The sequence below is a fragment of the Mustela lutreola genome, chromosome 9 (genome assembly GCF_030435805.1).
Source record: "Mustela lutreola isolate mMusLut2 chromosome 9, mMusLut2.pri, whole genome shotgun sequence".
Classification (NCBI taxonomy): Eukaryota; Metazoa; Chordata; class Mammalia; order Carnivora; family Mustelidae; genus Mustela; species Mustela lutreola.
In genome coordinates, this window is record NC_081298.1 from 11972840 (window position 1) to 11986015 (window position 13176).

A 13176-nucleotide genomic window follows, 5' to 3' on the forward strand; every position below is an offset into this window, starting at 1 on the left:
TTTTAGGACCCTATCCACTTATAAACTATGGCAGAAGGGGCGCTATGTGGTTTCTGCAGCTGGGTCAGAAAAAAGCGATCTAGGGGTGCCTGGAGGGGCTCAGTTGGTTGTGTCTACCTTCAGCTCACGTCATGATCTCAGGGTCCTGGGACTGAATCCCATGGCCAGCTCCCTGCTCAGCAGGGAGTCCGCTTGCTCTGCTGCTGCTCCCCCTGCTTGTGCTCTTTCGCTCGCATGTGCACGCTTTCTCAAATAAATAAATAAATGAAATATTTTAAAAATATAGAAATAGTTGCTGGAGGGGGTGGGAGGGATGTGGCGTCCGGGGTGATGGGCACTGGGGAGGGTATGTGTTGTGGTAAGCGCTGTGTATTGGGTAAGACTGATGAATCCCACACTTGTACACCTGCAACAAAATACATTATATGTTAATAATAAAAAATAAATTGAAACAAAAAAACCCCAAACACACCCAAAACAACAACTAACTAACTAACTAACTAACTAAATAAATAAATAAAGTAAATGCCTGAGTAGCTCAGTCAGTGAAGTGTCTGCCTTGGGCTCAGGTCATGATCTCGGGGTCCTGCGTTCAACCCCTGCGTCAGGCTCCCTGCTTAGGAGGAGCCTGCTTCTCCCTCTGCCTCTGCCTCTGCCCCCAGCCTGTGTTTACTCTCTCTCTCAAATAAATGAAGAAAATCTTAAATAAATAAATACACAAACAAACAAATAAAAAGGTGATTTAGTTTCCACCTTGTTCATGGGAACATTCATGCCTGAACCCTGGAGTTGCCCTGTAACCAGGCACACCTTGCTGGGGCCCCACACCATGAGGGAGCCCAGAATAGCCCAGGCAGAGAGCCCCCATGGCGAGAGGGAGGTGCCGGGCCGCCCCCTGCAAAGATAGAGAAGGATGTTATGAACTCCAGCTCCAAGACTGCACCTTCCAACCCATACCCCTCACAAGCAAGGTCAGCCTCTCTGAAACCTCCTGGTATATCCACTTGTCTTTCCCCAGAAGGGAAAGGACCACCCTGCACCCCACATCCAACCGCTGCCTCGATGCAATTTGCGTCTCGGCCACAAGAGTGCGACAATGTTCAAGAAGTTCAGAGGAACTCACCACGGGGTCCGTCTACTACTCAGCGAAAAAGAGGTGCGGAGAAGGTTTTGGCCTCATCATTTTGCCTGAGACTCATTCTCATGAGCTGCCTGGCACCACAAGAAAGTCTGACAGCGATGGTACGGGTTCTGGTTTACGGGAGCCCTCACCACATTTACCATGAGCCCACCTCTCAAAGGACAGGGACTTTCCTGAATGTATTTTCATTGCCAACCTTAGGGAAAATCAGCCCTGTTTGATTCTGATACACCGGTACTTCTGCCCTGTGACCTCCCCATCACATCTATGACCTTCTCTACTGTCCCCTTTCCTCATTTCTGTGCCTTTCTGCAGTGGGAGCTTATGCCTTCGTCTGTGAGAAAATTTCTTAGCTTGAGTTCATCCACAGCCGCCCTTCATATCTCTCTCCCCAAAATTCTCCACGGGGATTTAGGAATTTGCAGGGGGTTGGGGGTTGAGTTCTCAGAGCCTCACAGACCTGCTGCCCCAGGTACATTGTCCTTTCGTTCCTTGATGATGGCGCTCAGACCCCATAAACCTCCTGACCTTCTGAGGGCTGCTCCTTCCTTCCCAAATATGCTTGGGTGACCCGTGCTTATGGGCTAATTTCCAAGCTGGCCTCTGTCAGAGGTGATGGTTCTCAGGGCCTCTGGGCGCAGGAGGAGAGGGGACCCAACCTACCCTCTGTTTTAGTTGATGCCCCAACCTGAAGAGATTTGGCAATAGAACATCTGTTCCTAAAGGTATGGAGACTCTAGGAATTTCAGACTCTCTCTGGTCTGGTAAAAAGGATCTCCCAGGCTTGTGGGCATGTAGAATTCACCTTGGCTTGCTCAGGTCTCTGCCTCCATCTGGTCTTCCCATGGTCAAATTGGTCAAAACCGATTTCTGTCTCTGAGTTCTCTTGTTGTTTGTGGCTCAGTTAAAGCCATTATCTTGCCTCCTCCCGCGAAAAGATTTTATTCATTTATTTGAGAGAAAGAGAGAGAGAGAGAGAGAAAGAGAACTGAGCAGGAAGGGAGGGGCAGAGGGAGAGGGAGAAGCAGGCTCCCCACCAAGCAGGGAACCTGACATGGGCTCGATCGTAAGACCCCAGGATCATGACCTAAGCCAAAGGCCGACGCTTAACTGACTGAGCCACCCGGGTGCCCCCATTATCCTGGTTTTTGTTCTTCTCAGAGCCTGAAGCTTCTTAGAGTCAGAACCTCTTTTTATACATCTCAGAATTGTCTAGAGTTAGGGTACCAACATCCCCCTACTTCACACACACACATGCACACATAGCCTCCCTAGACTGTGAGGAGGTGTGTTGTATTATTATCATTTTCTGAACCTGTTCATGGTACTTTGCGGAAAACAACACTGTAGTGAAATCTGTCTAAATTTAAACAACTGCTGTTTATTCTGATATTTTCATCCCTTTCCCTTGTTGGGGGTTGTGATGGTGGTGACAGTTAACATACTCTTTCTCCTTGAAGTAATGATGAAAACATCTCTTTGATCTTAAAGTCTTTCCTTGGTGATACAAAAAGTACATTGTCTTATGTAGGTTGCCCAATCATTTGTTTCATTTTGGGGAATTTTTACTGGCCTTGAGAAGTCCAAAAGGCTGGAAACTACTGTCCGACCACAGCTGGCATAGTCCCCAGAACAGAGAATACCCAGTTGCCAGATGTCACGTCAATGTCACTCTGCAGTGTGTACCCGAGAGGATTGAAAACAAGTCCGCAAGCTCTTGTACAACAGAATGCTCACGGCAGCACTATTCACAACATCCCACCGGTGAAACAACCCAAGTGTCCATCGACTGACGGATGGATAAAAAAGGTGTTGTGCCTCCAGACAATGGAGTATTATTTGGCCATAAAAATCAATGAAGTATTTGTGCACACTGCCATGGGGATGAGCCCTGAAAATGTCACACTCAGTGAAAGACGCCAGTGTGAAAGGATGGAGGTTGTATGATTCAACTTCTATGGAATGCCTAGAATGCGCAAATTTATAGCAGTGGAGAACAGGTTCGTTTCCCAGGGGTTTGGGAGAGATGGCAACTGGCTGTGATTATTTAATGGGTACAGAGTTTCTTTTTGGAATGATGAAAAATTTGGACATAGTTGTACAACTTTATGAATGTAATTGATGCCACTCAACGTGCACTTAAAAATGACAAATATTAGGGGCGCCTGGGTGGCTCAGTCGGTGAAGAGTCTGACTTCAGGTCAGGTCGTGACCTCGGGGTACTGGGATAGAGTCCAGCGTCGGGCTCCTTGCTCAGCGGGGAGTCTGCTTCTCCCTCTCCCTCTGCACCAACCTCCCCCACTTGTGCTCACTCTTTCTCAAATAAATAAATAAAATATTTTTTAAAAAATGACAAATTTTAGGGACGCCTGGTTAAGTCGTTTAGTTGGTTAAGCCACTGCCTTGGGCTCAGGTCATGATCCCAGAGTCTTGGGATCAAATCCCGCATCAGGCTCCTTGCTCAGCCAGGAGCCTGCTTCTCTCTCTGCCTCTGCCTGCCACTCTGCCTGCATTCGCGCGCTCTCTCTCTCTCTGACAAATAAATAAATAAATAAAATCTTTAAAAAATGACAAATTTTATGTTACACATATTTTACCACAGTTTAAAAAAAAGAAAAAATATGGAAACAATCAAAATGTCCACCAGCTAGTGAGAGGTTAAAAAAAAAATGTGGTATATCCATACACTAGAATGGTATCGGCAGCTAAAAGGAGCAAAATACTTGTCCATTTACAGCTTGAAGCCTACAATTCCATTGATATGAATATCCAGAAAAGGCAGATGTGTAGACAGAGAAAGGAGATTAGTGTCCCTTGGGGCTGGGGTGAGAGGGGTGGGGAGGGACAGCAAATGGGTCTGAGGGCGGGGCGCCTGGGTGGCTCAGTGGGTTAAAGCCTCTGCCTTCAGCTCAGGTCATGATCTCAGGGTCCTGGGGTCGAGTCCCGCGTCGGGCTCTCTGCTCAGCGGGGAGCCTGCTTCCTCCTCTCTCTCTCTGCCTGCCTCTCTGCCTACTTGTGATCTCTGTCAAATAAATAAATAAAATCTTTAAAAAAAAAATGGGTCTGAGGGCTCTTCTCAGGGTGATGGCGATGTTTTAGCTCTGTGGTAGCGGCTGCACAACTCTCTCCCTTTCACAAACATCCGTGAATTGTAGAGTTAAAATGAGGCGATTTCATGGTATGGACGCTACATTTCAATAAAGCTGTTTTTAAAAAAAGAAGAAAATGCGAAGTATTGGTGAGGATGTGGAGATACTGGAATCCTCGTGCCTTGTTGGTGGGAATGTAAAACGTGCAGCTGCTAAGAAGACAGCGCGGTGGTTCCTCAAAAAAATTAAACATAGAAACTGCCCGATGACCCAGCAGTTCCACTTCTGGGCATCTGCCCCGAAGAACTGAGAGCAGGGACTTGAACAGACACCTGTACACCCGTGTTCATAGCAACATTATTGTTAATTTTATTTTATTAAAAAAATTTTTTTTTGTTTACTTGAGAGAGAAAGTGAGAGAGAGCATGAGAGAGGAGAAGGTCAGAGGGAGAAGCAGACTCCCCGTGGAGGTGGGAGCCTGATGGGGGACTTGATTCCAGGATTCCAGGATCATCACCTGAGCTGAAAGCAGTCGCTTCACCAACTGAGCCACCCAGGCGCCCTAATGTTATTATTAATTTTAAGTTATTTATTTATTTGAGATAGAGTACACAATCAGGAGGGAGAGGGAAATGCAGACTCCCCCGCTGAGCAGGGAACCCCACGTGGGGCTTGATCTCAGGACCCAGAGATCATGACCCCAGCCAAAGGCAGATGCTTTATTGACTGAGCCACCCAGGCGCCCCCCATAGCAACATTATTCACAGTGGCCCAAAGGTGAAAGCAACCAAGTGTCTAGTAATAGATAAATGCAAAAATAGGAAGTGTGGTAGATACCTACAATAGAATATTACTCAGCCTTAAGAAGGAAGGGAATTCTGACACAGGCTACAACATGGATGAAACTTGAAGACATTCTGTTGAGTGCAACAACTCAGATGAGGGTAAGTACTATATGATTCCACTTCTAGGAGCTCCGTGGGGGTAGTCAGACCCACCGAGAGAAAGTGGATTCCTGGGTGTGAAGGGCTGGGAGGGGGTGAGTGTGTCATGGCGACCGTGTTCAGTCTGCAAAGAGGAAAATGTTCTGCAGCCGGATGGTGGTGATGGGTTTGCAACAGAGCGAATGCACTTAGTGGCCACTGAGCTGTACTCTTAAAAAGGGCTAAAATGGTAAATATTATGTTCTGTGCATTTTACCACAATTAAAAATAGAAAGGTAGGGAGTAAGCAACTGTGTCACATGCTGCTGAGTGGTCCAAGTTATGGACAAAGACGTCACCAGGATAGGAAACTACAGAGTAATAGCCTTATGAATACAGACGCAAGTATCCTCCACAAAAGACCAGCAAACTGAATCTAGGAACATATGAAAAGGATTACACGCCAGAAATGTACCCTAGGAATGCAAAGTTGACAACGTTCAAGAATCAATTAATATAATGAACCATTTCAACAGACTAATGGATAAAAGCCACGTGATCATCCCATAGGTACAGAAAAAGCATTTGACAGTATCGAACAGCCTTTTATGATAAAACAAACAAACCAACCCAAAACACTAAATGAACTATAAACAGAAGGGACTTCCTCGACCCAATAAAGAACATCTGCAAAAACCCCCGCAGCTAACCTCCTCCTCAATGATGAAAGAATGGGCGGTGTCTGGGTGGCTCAGTCGATGAAGCATCTGCCTTCAGTTCAGGACGTGATCCCAGGATCCTGGGATAGATAGACTCCTACATCAGGCTCCCTGCTTGGCAGGGGAGCTTGCTTCTCCTTCTCCCACTCCCTTTCCTTGTGCTCTCTCTCTTTGTCAAATAAATAATTTTAAAAATGATGAATGAGCGCTTTCTACCTGAGATCAGGAATAAGATAAGACTATCTGCTCTCACCACACCTAGTAAATACTGTACTGGACATCCTAGCTGGGTCATTCAGTTAAGAAAAAAAAAGGTATCTGGATTAGAAAGCAAGAAGTAAGACCATTCTACCTGCAAATGACATCGCCTTGTATATTATGAATGGTAAGGCATTCATTTAAAAACAGTTAGAACTAATAAAGCAATTCAGCAAGTTTGCAGGATATGACTGATGTAAACATCAATTAAATCTCTATAAAATACCAATAAAAACTTTGCAAATGAAATTAAGTAAAAATTCTACTTACATTAGTATCAAAAAGAATAAAGCATTTAGGAATAAATATATAGAAGAATTACAAAGCTTGTATTTCTTTTTTTGGGGGGGGGGATTTTATTTATTTATTTGATAGAGATCGCAAGTAGGCATAGAGGCAGGCAGAGAGAGAGAGGGAAGCAGGCTCTCCGCCGAGCAGAGAGCCTGATGTGGGGCTCGATCCCAGGACCCTGGGATCACGACCTGATCTGAAGGCAGAGGCTTTAACCCACTGAGCCACCCAGGCATCCCAAAGCTTGTATTTCTGAAAGCTATAAAACTTTGTTGAAAGAAATCAGGGAACACTTAAGCAAGTGGAAAGACAGGTGCACTGGAAGATTTACCATTGTTATGCGGTCAATGCTCTCTAAATTGATCTACAGATTCAAAGCAATTCCTATAAAAATCCTAGATGGCTGCTTTTCAATTATCCTAAAATTCAAGTGGAAATGCAAGGGATTCATGATAACCAAAACAACCTTGAAAAAGAACAAAGTTAGAAGGCTCACAATTCCTGAGTTCGAAACTTAGTACAAGTCTATGGTAATCAAGGCAGTGTGATATTGGTATGAGGGTAAGCATGCCAATCAATGGAATAGATTGAAAGCGTAGAAATAAATCCTTACAATTATTAGTTAGTTGCTTTTTGACAAGGATGCCGAAACAATTTAGTGGGGAAATACAATTTTTTCTTTTCTTTCTTTCTTTCTTTTTTGTTTTTTTTTTTTAATTTTTATTTATGTATTTATCTTAGAGAGAGAATACAATCTTTTCAATAAGAGGTATTGGGACCACTGGATATCCTCATGCAAAAGAATGAATTTGGACCACTTCCTCATGCCATATGCAAAGAATAACTCAAAATGGACCAAAAACCCAAAAGTCAGGACTAAAATTATAAAATTCTTAGAAGAAAACATTGAAGAAAATCTTTGTGACCTCAGGTGGTGCAAAGTCTTTTTTTTTTTTTTTTTTTTAATTTTTTTTTTTTTTTTAGTGCAAAGTCTTTATAGTGATGACACCAAGAAAGCACAAATGACTGAAGAAACAAACAGATAAATTGTACTTCATCCAAATTAAAAACTTTTGTGCTTCAGAGAACACCCTCAAGAGAGTGAAAAGACAAGCTGCAGAATGATAGAAAATGTTTGCAAATCAGATAGCAATAAGGGACTTGTATCCAGAACGTGTTAAAAACACCTACAATCCGGGGCATCTGGGTGGCTCAGTGGATTAAAGCCTCTGCCTTCAGCTCAGGTCATGATCTCAGGGTTCTGGGATTGAGCCCCACGTTGGGCTCTCTGCTCAGCAGGGAGCCTTCCTCCTCCTCTCTCTCTCTGCCTACTTGTGATCTCTGTCTGTCAAATAAATAAGTAAATAAAATATTTTTTAAAAAACACACACAAAAAAAACCCAAACAAAAAACACCTACAATCCAACAATAAAAAGGCAATAAACCAATGGCGAGTAGGCAAAGGATTTGCATAGACATTTCTCTGAAGAAGATTTTCAAACAGCAAGTAAGCATGTTAAAGGATGACCAACATCATTAGCCATCAGGGAAATGCAAATCAAAGGTACAAGGTATATTACTTCACATTTGCTCGTATGACTACAATAAAGACAGGGGCACCTGGCTGGCTCAGTTGGAGAGCATGTGACTCTTGATCTCGAGGTTGTAAGTTAGAGCCCCACACTGGGGGTAGAGATTACTTGAAAATAAAATCTTGAAAAAAAGAAAAGAAAAATGGCAGACCGTCCTAAGTTTGGTGAAGCTACCGCGAGGTTGGAACTGTTGTACAATCCTGGTGGGAACATAAAATGGTGCAGCCACTCTGGGAAATGATCAGCAGTTCCTCAAAATATTAAACATGGGGCGCCTGCGTGCCTCAGGTGGTTAAGCATCTGACTCTTCATGTCAGCTCAGGTCTTGATCTCGGGGTGGTGAGACAGAGCCCCATGTCAGCCTCCACACTCAGCGTGGTGTCTACTTAAGATTCTTTCTCCCTCGCCCTCTGCCCGCGCTCCCTAACTTGTGCTCACTCTCTCTAAAATGAAATAAATAAATCTTAAAAAAAAAAAAAAAAAAAGGTGGGGCACCTAGGTGGCTCAGTCATGAAGTGTCTGCCTTCCGCTGGGGTTATGGTCCCGGGGTCTTGGGATCCAGCCCCACGTCGGGCTCCCTGCTGTCTGGAGGCCTGCTTCTCCCTCTCTCATTCTCCCTGTTTGTATTCCCTTTCTCGCTGTCTCTCTCCCTGTCAAATACATGAAAAAAATCTTTAAAAAAATAAAAAGTTTTTTTAAAAAGTAAAAACAAAACAAAACGGAACACGGGGCTAACGTTTAACCCAGCGTTTCCACCCGCAGGTGCATACCCAAGACAAGTAAAAATATGCATCATACAAAAAACTTGTACATGAAGGTTCATATCAGCCTTATCACAGTAGCCAAAAATTGGAAACAACCAAAATGTCCATCATTTGTTGATTGGAGAAACAAAACGTGGTCTATCCATAAAATGAAGGGTTCTTTGGCTGTAAAAAGATACGTGGTACTGATGTATGCTACAACACGAATGCACCTTAAATGCAGTACGCCAGGCAAAGAAGCTGGTCACACACACAAAACGTACTGTATGATTCCACTTATGAAATTTACAGAAGGTAAATGCGTAGAATCAGAAAGTAGGTGAGTGGTTGCTTAGGGCTGGGGGTGGGGAAAGGGGAATGAGGTATGACTACTAGTAGGCATGACATTTTTTTTTCTAATTTTAATTATATTCCATTAATTGACATATAGTGCATTATTCGTTTCAAAGGTAGAGTTCAGGGATGCATCAGTTGCATACAATACCCAGTGTTCATTCCATCACGTGCTTCCTTAAGGCCCATCCCCCAGTTACACCCTCCCCTTACCTGCCCCTCCCCCCAGCCACCCTCAGTTTGTTTCCGATGATTTCTCTTATGGTTTGTCTTCCTCTCTGATTTCAAGATATGACGTTTCTTTTGGGGTGTGATGAAAGAACTCTAAAAATAAATTGTGGTGATGGTTGTATGACTCTGAGAAACCAGTGAATTGTGCACTTTTAAGAGGGTCAGCTTCATGGCGTGTGAATTACCTCTCAGTAGAGCCATTAAAAAATCAGTTAACAAGTATAGAAAGTAGATTAAAAAGGCCAAAAACGATGAGGAAGTAGTTGTGATAGAAATTGCCTGTCAGTTAAGCTTTAAAGCAAGTTTATTAAAGGAAGATTTTGAAAAGCAATAGTAGGAAAGGATTTATTGCAAAGTTTAAATTTTTTTTTTAGTGTGGAAAAATTTTAAACATACAGAAAAGTAAGGGGAAACATATGAGAACATCCATGTCTCTATCACCTAGTCCAGCAGTTATCAACTCATGGGCCATCTGGTTTTAGTACACTCCCACCCAACCCCCTTACCCCTAAGTTTTGAAACAAATCCCAGAATCCAATTGTTCCATTAATGCAGGAATATTGTCAAGGATATTGTCCCGGGGCGCCTGGGTGGGTTAAAGCCTCTGCCTTCGGCTCAGGTCATGATCTAGGGTCCTGGGATCGAGCCCCGCGTCGGGCTCTCTGCTCAGTGGGGAGCCTGCTTCTTCCTCTCTCTCTCTGCTTGCCTCTCTGCCTGCTTGTGATTTCTGTCAAGTAAATAAATAAAATCTTAAAAAAAAAAAGATATTGTCTACCACGTCTCTTATCTTCCTCATGAAGACCTGTGGGTAGATTTTCTTTCTTCCTAACCCTTGTACAGGAGAAGATGAGTCATTAGGCGTGGATTCCTTTCTGCTAGTGTCTTTAGGATGCCAGGCCCCTGAAAAGTCTGTGGTAAGCAGTTTTGTGAACCAGATGAACTTCCAGCGTTATTTTCTCACCTGTGGGGATAACTACTAGTGGCCTATTTGTTATCTATTCTCCCTTCTTTCCGACTAGGAAAAATACCCAATTTCATTTGGGGTGACACTGTGCAGAGCCAAAAAACAGCATTTCTTGGTCCCTTGTGTAGCTAGGGCTAAATCCTGGCTAATGATTTATAAATAGAAGTTTGGGGCTAGGAGTTCTAAGAGGCTCTTTAAAGAAAACTGGGATTACAGGGTTTTCTCCCTTCCTTCCTCCTGCTACCTGGAATGTGGCTGCAATTGCTGGAGTTCCTGTAGCCATCTTGCACCATGAAGTGGTCTTAAGGGTGGAAGCCACATTCTCAGGGTAATTAAATTAAATGGGATGCTAGAAAAAGCCTCTGTTCTCAATTCTGTGGAGCTGCCACACCAGTTCCAGACTTCCTTCGCCCAGATTTTATTTATGTAAGAGAAAAAGAAACATCTAAGTTGTTGAGGCCACTGTTATTTCTGGTCTCTCTGACCGGGAGCTATGGTCGATGCTTTATCAGATAGACTGCTCCTTATTTTTTCTTCTCCCTAACTCCCTCATCTATTGATTTCATCTTGCACGTATTTTTATAAAACCACTTTAAATCCTTTATGGACTTAGGGTCAAAATAAATAATTTATTAAAGGGCAGCATTACACAATCGAGCACATGGATTCTTATTTCAAAGAGCAACAACAAAAACCATTTGCAGACAAAAAGTTAAACTGTGTCGTGTGATTTGCAAAACTGAAGTTTGAATCAGGAAGGAAATCCGTTGCTTATTACCACAAAGATGGGCACCACATGGAAAACCAATTTCCAACAGAGAGCGTTTTTAAAATTTGAAAAGCTGAACAAAAACGGACCACATGTCCCACCGTGGAGGAAGGGCTAGGCCATCCGCAGTGTGTTAAGACAAAGGAATATCAGATTGCCACAGAGAATGACAAATATGACCGTGATGTGGAAATGAAGGAAGGTGCTCCACGAGGTAACAGGAAGAGAGAAAGACAGGACCTGGCCCTTGCCCGTGCCTGCTTAGTCATCGCTGTGCAAAATAATGTCTCTGGCTCAGAGGAGGTTACACAGTTAACAATAATCAACAATAATCGGGGATTCACGGAATGGAGGGTGCGGCTCTTATTTTGTGGAGCTGTTGATAATTCAGTGTTACCATTTAGTGCGTGCCTATTGAAGAGTTAATAGACGTACCCAGAGGTGATCTAAAAATTGTGTGGCATGGAGGAAGCCTCAGGCAGAGAAGGTGCAGGACACCCCTGCCAGGCCTGGCAGTCACCCTTTCGGTGCCAGATTGTAGGATGGGCTGGAGGGTCCCAAGAGAGGAGTTGAGTCAATCTTGGAGAGCCACGGAGTACTTGGAAGATGGGGAGCCCATTGGGGTGCCCATTGCAGAAGCATTTCAGTATTTTAACAATCTGTGTAGGTGCACTGGTACCAAGTAAGTATCAGCTCCGATTATACAGAAGTTTAAATATTTGTTCCTTAAGTGAAAGTTTTAGAAGATTTAAATATGCATGTAGAAGATGGAATCATATGCTACTAGTAATAATGTCTGCTTTTTGTACTAATCACTTTATAGTTTACAATTTCATTTAACCCTTGAAACAGCAGCTCTGACATAGGATCTTTTGGTGACAAGTGACTGAAATCCAATTCCAGCTGGCTTGAGCAAAGAAGGGAAGTTACATACCAAAGTATGTAACTAAAAAGTCTAGTGGAATTCAGGCATGGCTGAATCCAGGGGCTCAAAGATATCACCAGAATTCAGTTTTCCTCTCCCTCCATCACTGCTCTGCTTTTCCTGCTATTTCTCAAGTAGACTCTCTTTCCATGTGGTAGCTCTGGTGGTTCAATGCCTATATTATCCTTCTAACAACATCAGCATAAAGAGAGCTTTTTATTTCTAATAATCCTAATGAAAGTTTCAGGATTGAATCTCAATAGATTGACCTGGGTCTCACGCCCATCCCTGAACCAATGACTGTGATTGGTTCTGGAACGCCACTAGAACACTCTGGCCAGTCACAGGTCCATTTCCGGATCTGGGGCATGAAACACATGCAAGTGACCAAGTTGCAAGGAAAAGGGGAAAGCTGGCCAGGCACAGTGTCAGATGTCTACTACAAGTGTCCCCATTTTAGTAACAAGGAAACTGAAGCCTGTGTGTGGATCAGAAGGGAGGACAGCTTGGCTAGAACACAGTGAGCTAAGGGAGATCATTGGGGGAGGAGTCAGCAAAGGCAGGGGTCCAGATCATGTAGGGTCTTAAAGCCCATTGGAAGGACTTGGGCTTTTGTTCTGAGGGGGATGGAAGGCTCAGAGCAGAGGAGTGAAGTGATCCCATAGCAGTGTTAGAGAGAATCATTCTAGCTGCTCTGGTATTCAAATGTAAAATACTGTATTACTTTCTCTAGCGTTTCTTGTTTACTCATGTAACAAATGTGAAATGGACATGGGACCAGGCACCGCCAATCAGCACATTCCACTTCCCTGGCTAGTGATTGTGTCCAGGAAGGGCATATGACCCACACCCGTCCAGCAAGATCCAGTCCAGGCACCTTCTGCTCTAACTGTTCAAAACACCCATTGTTGCTGGAGATAGGAGTTTCGCCATTAAGCGCCACCACATAGTAAGATCCCACAGATCCCACCTGAGAAAGAGGTCAACACCAAAGACACAGGATAAGTGATGGGGAGGAAGAAAGTCTAACCTCCATGAGGCTGACCCCTAGATCCAGCCCAACCTGACGTCATCCCAGAACTGGATTTCTCAGTTCTGTGAATCAATATATTCTACTTTCACTAAAGCCATCTTTTTTTTTTTTTAAGATTTTATTTATTTATTTATCTGTCAGAGA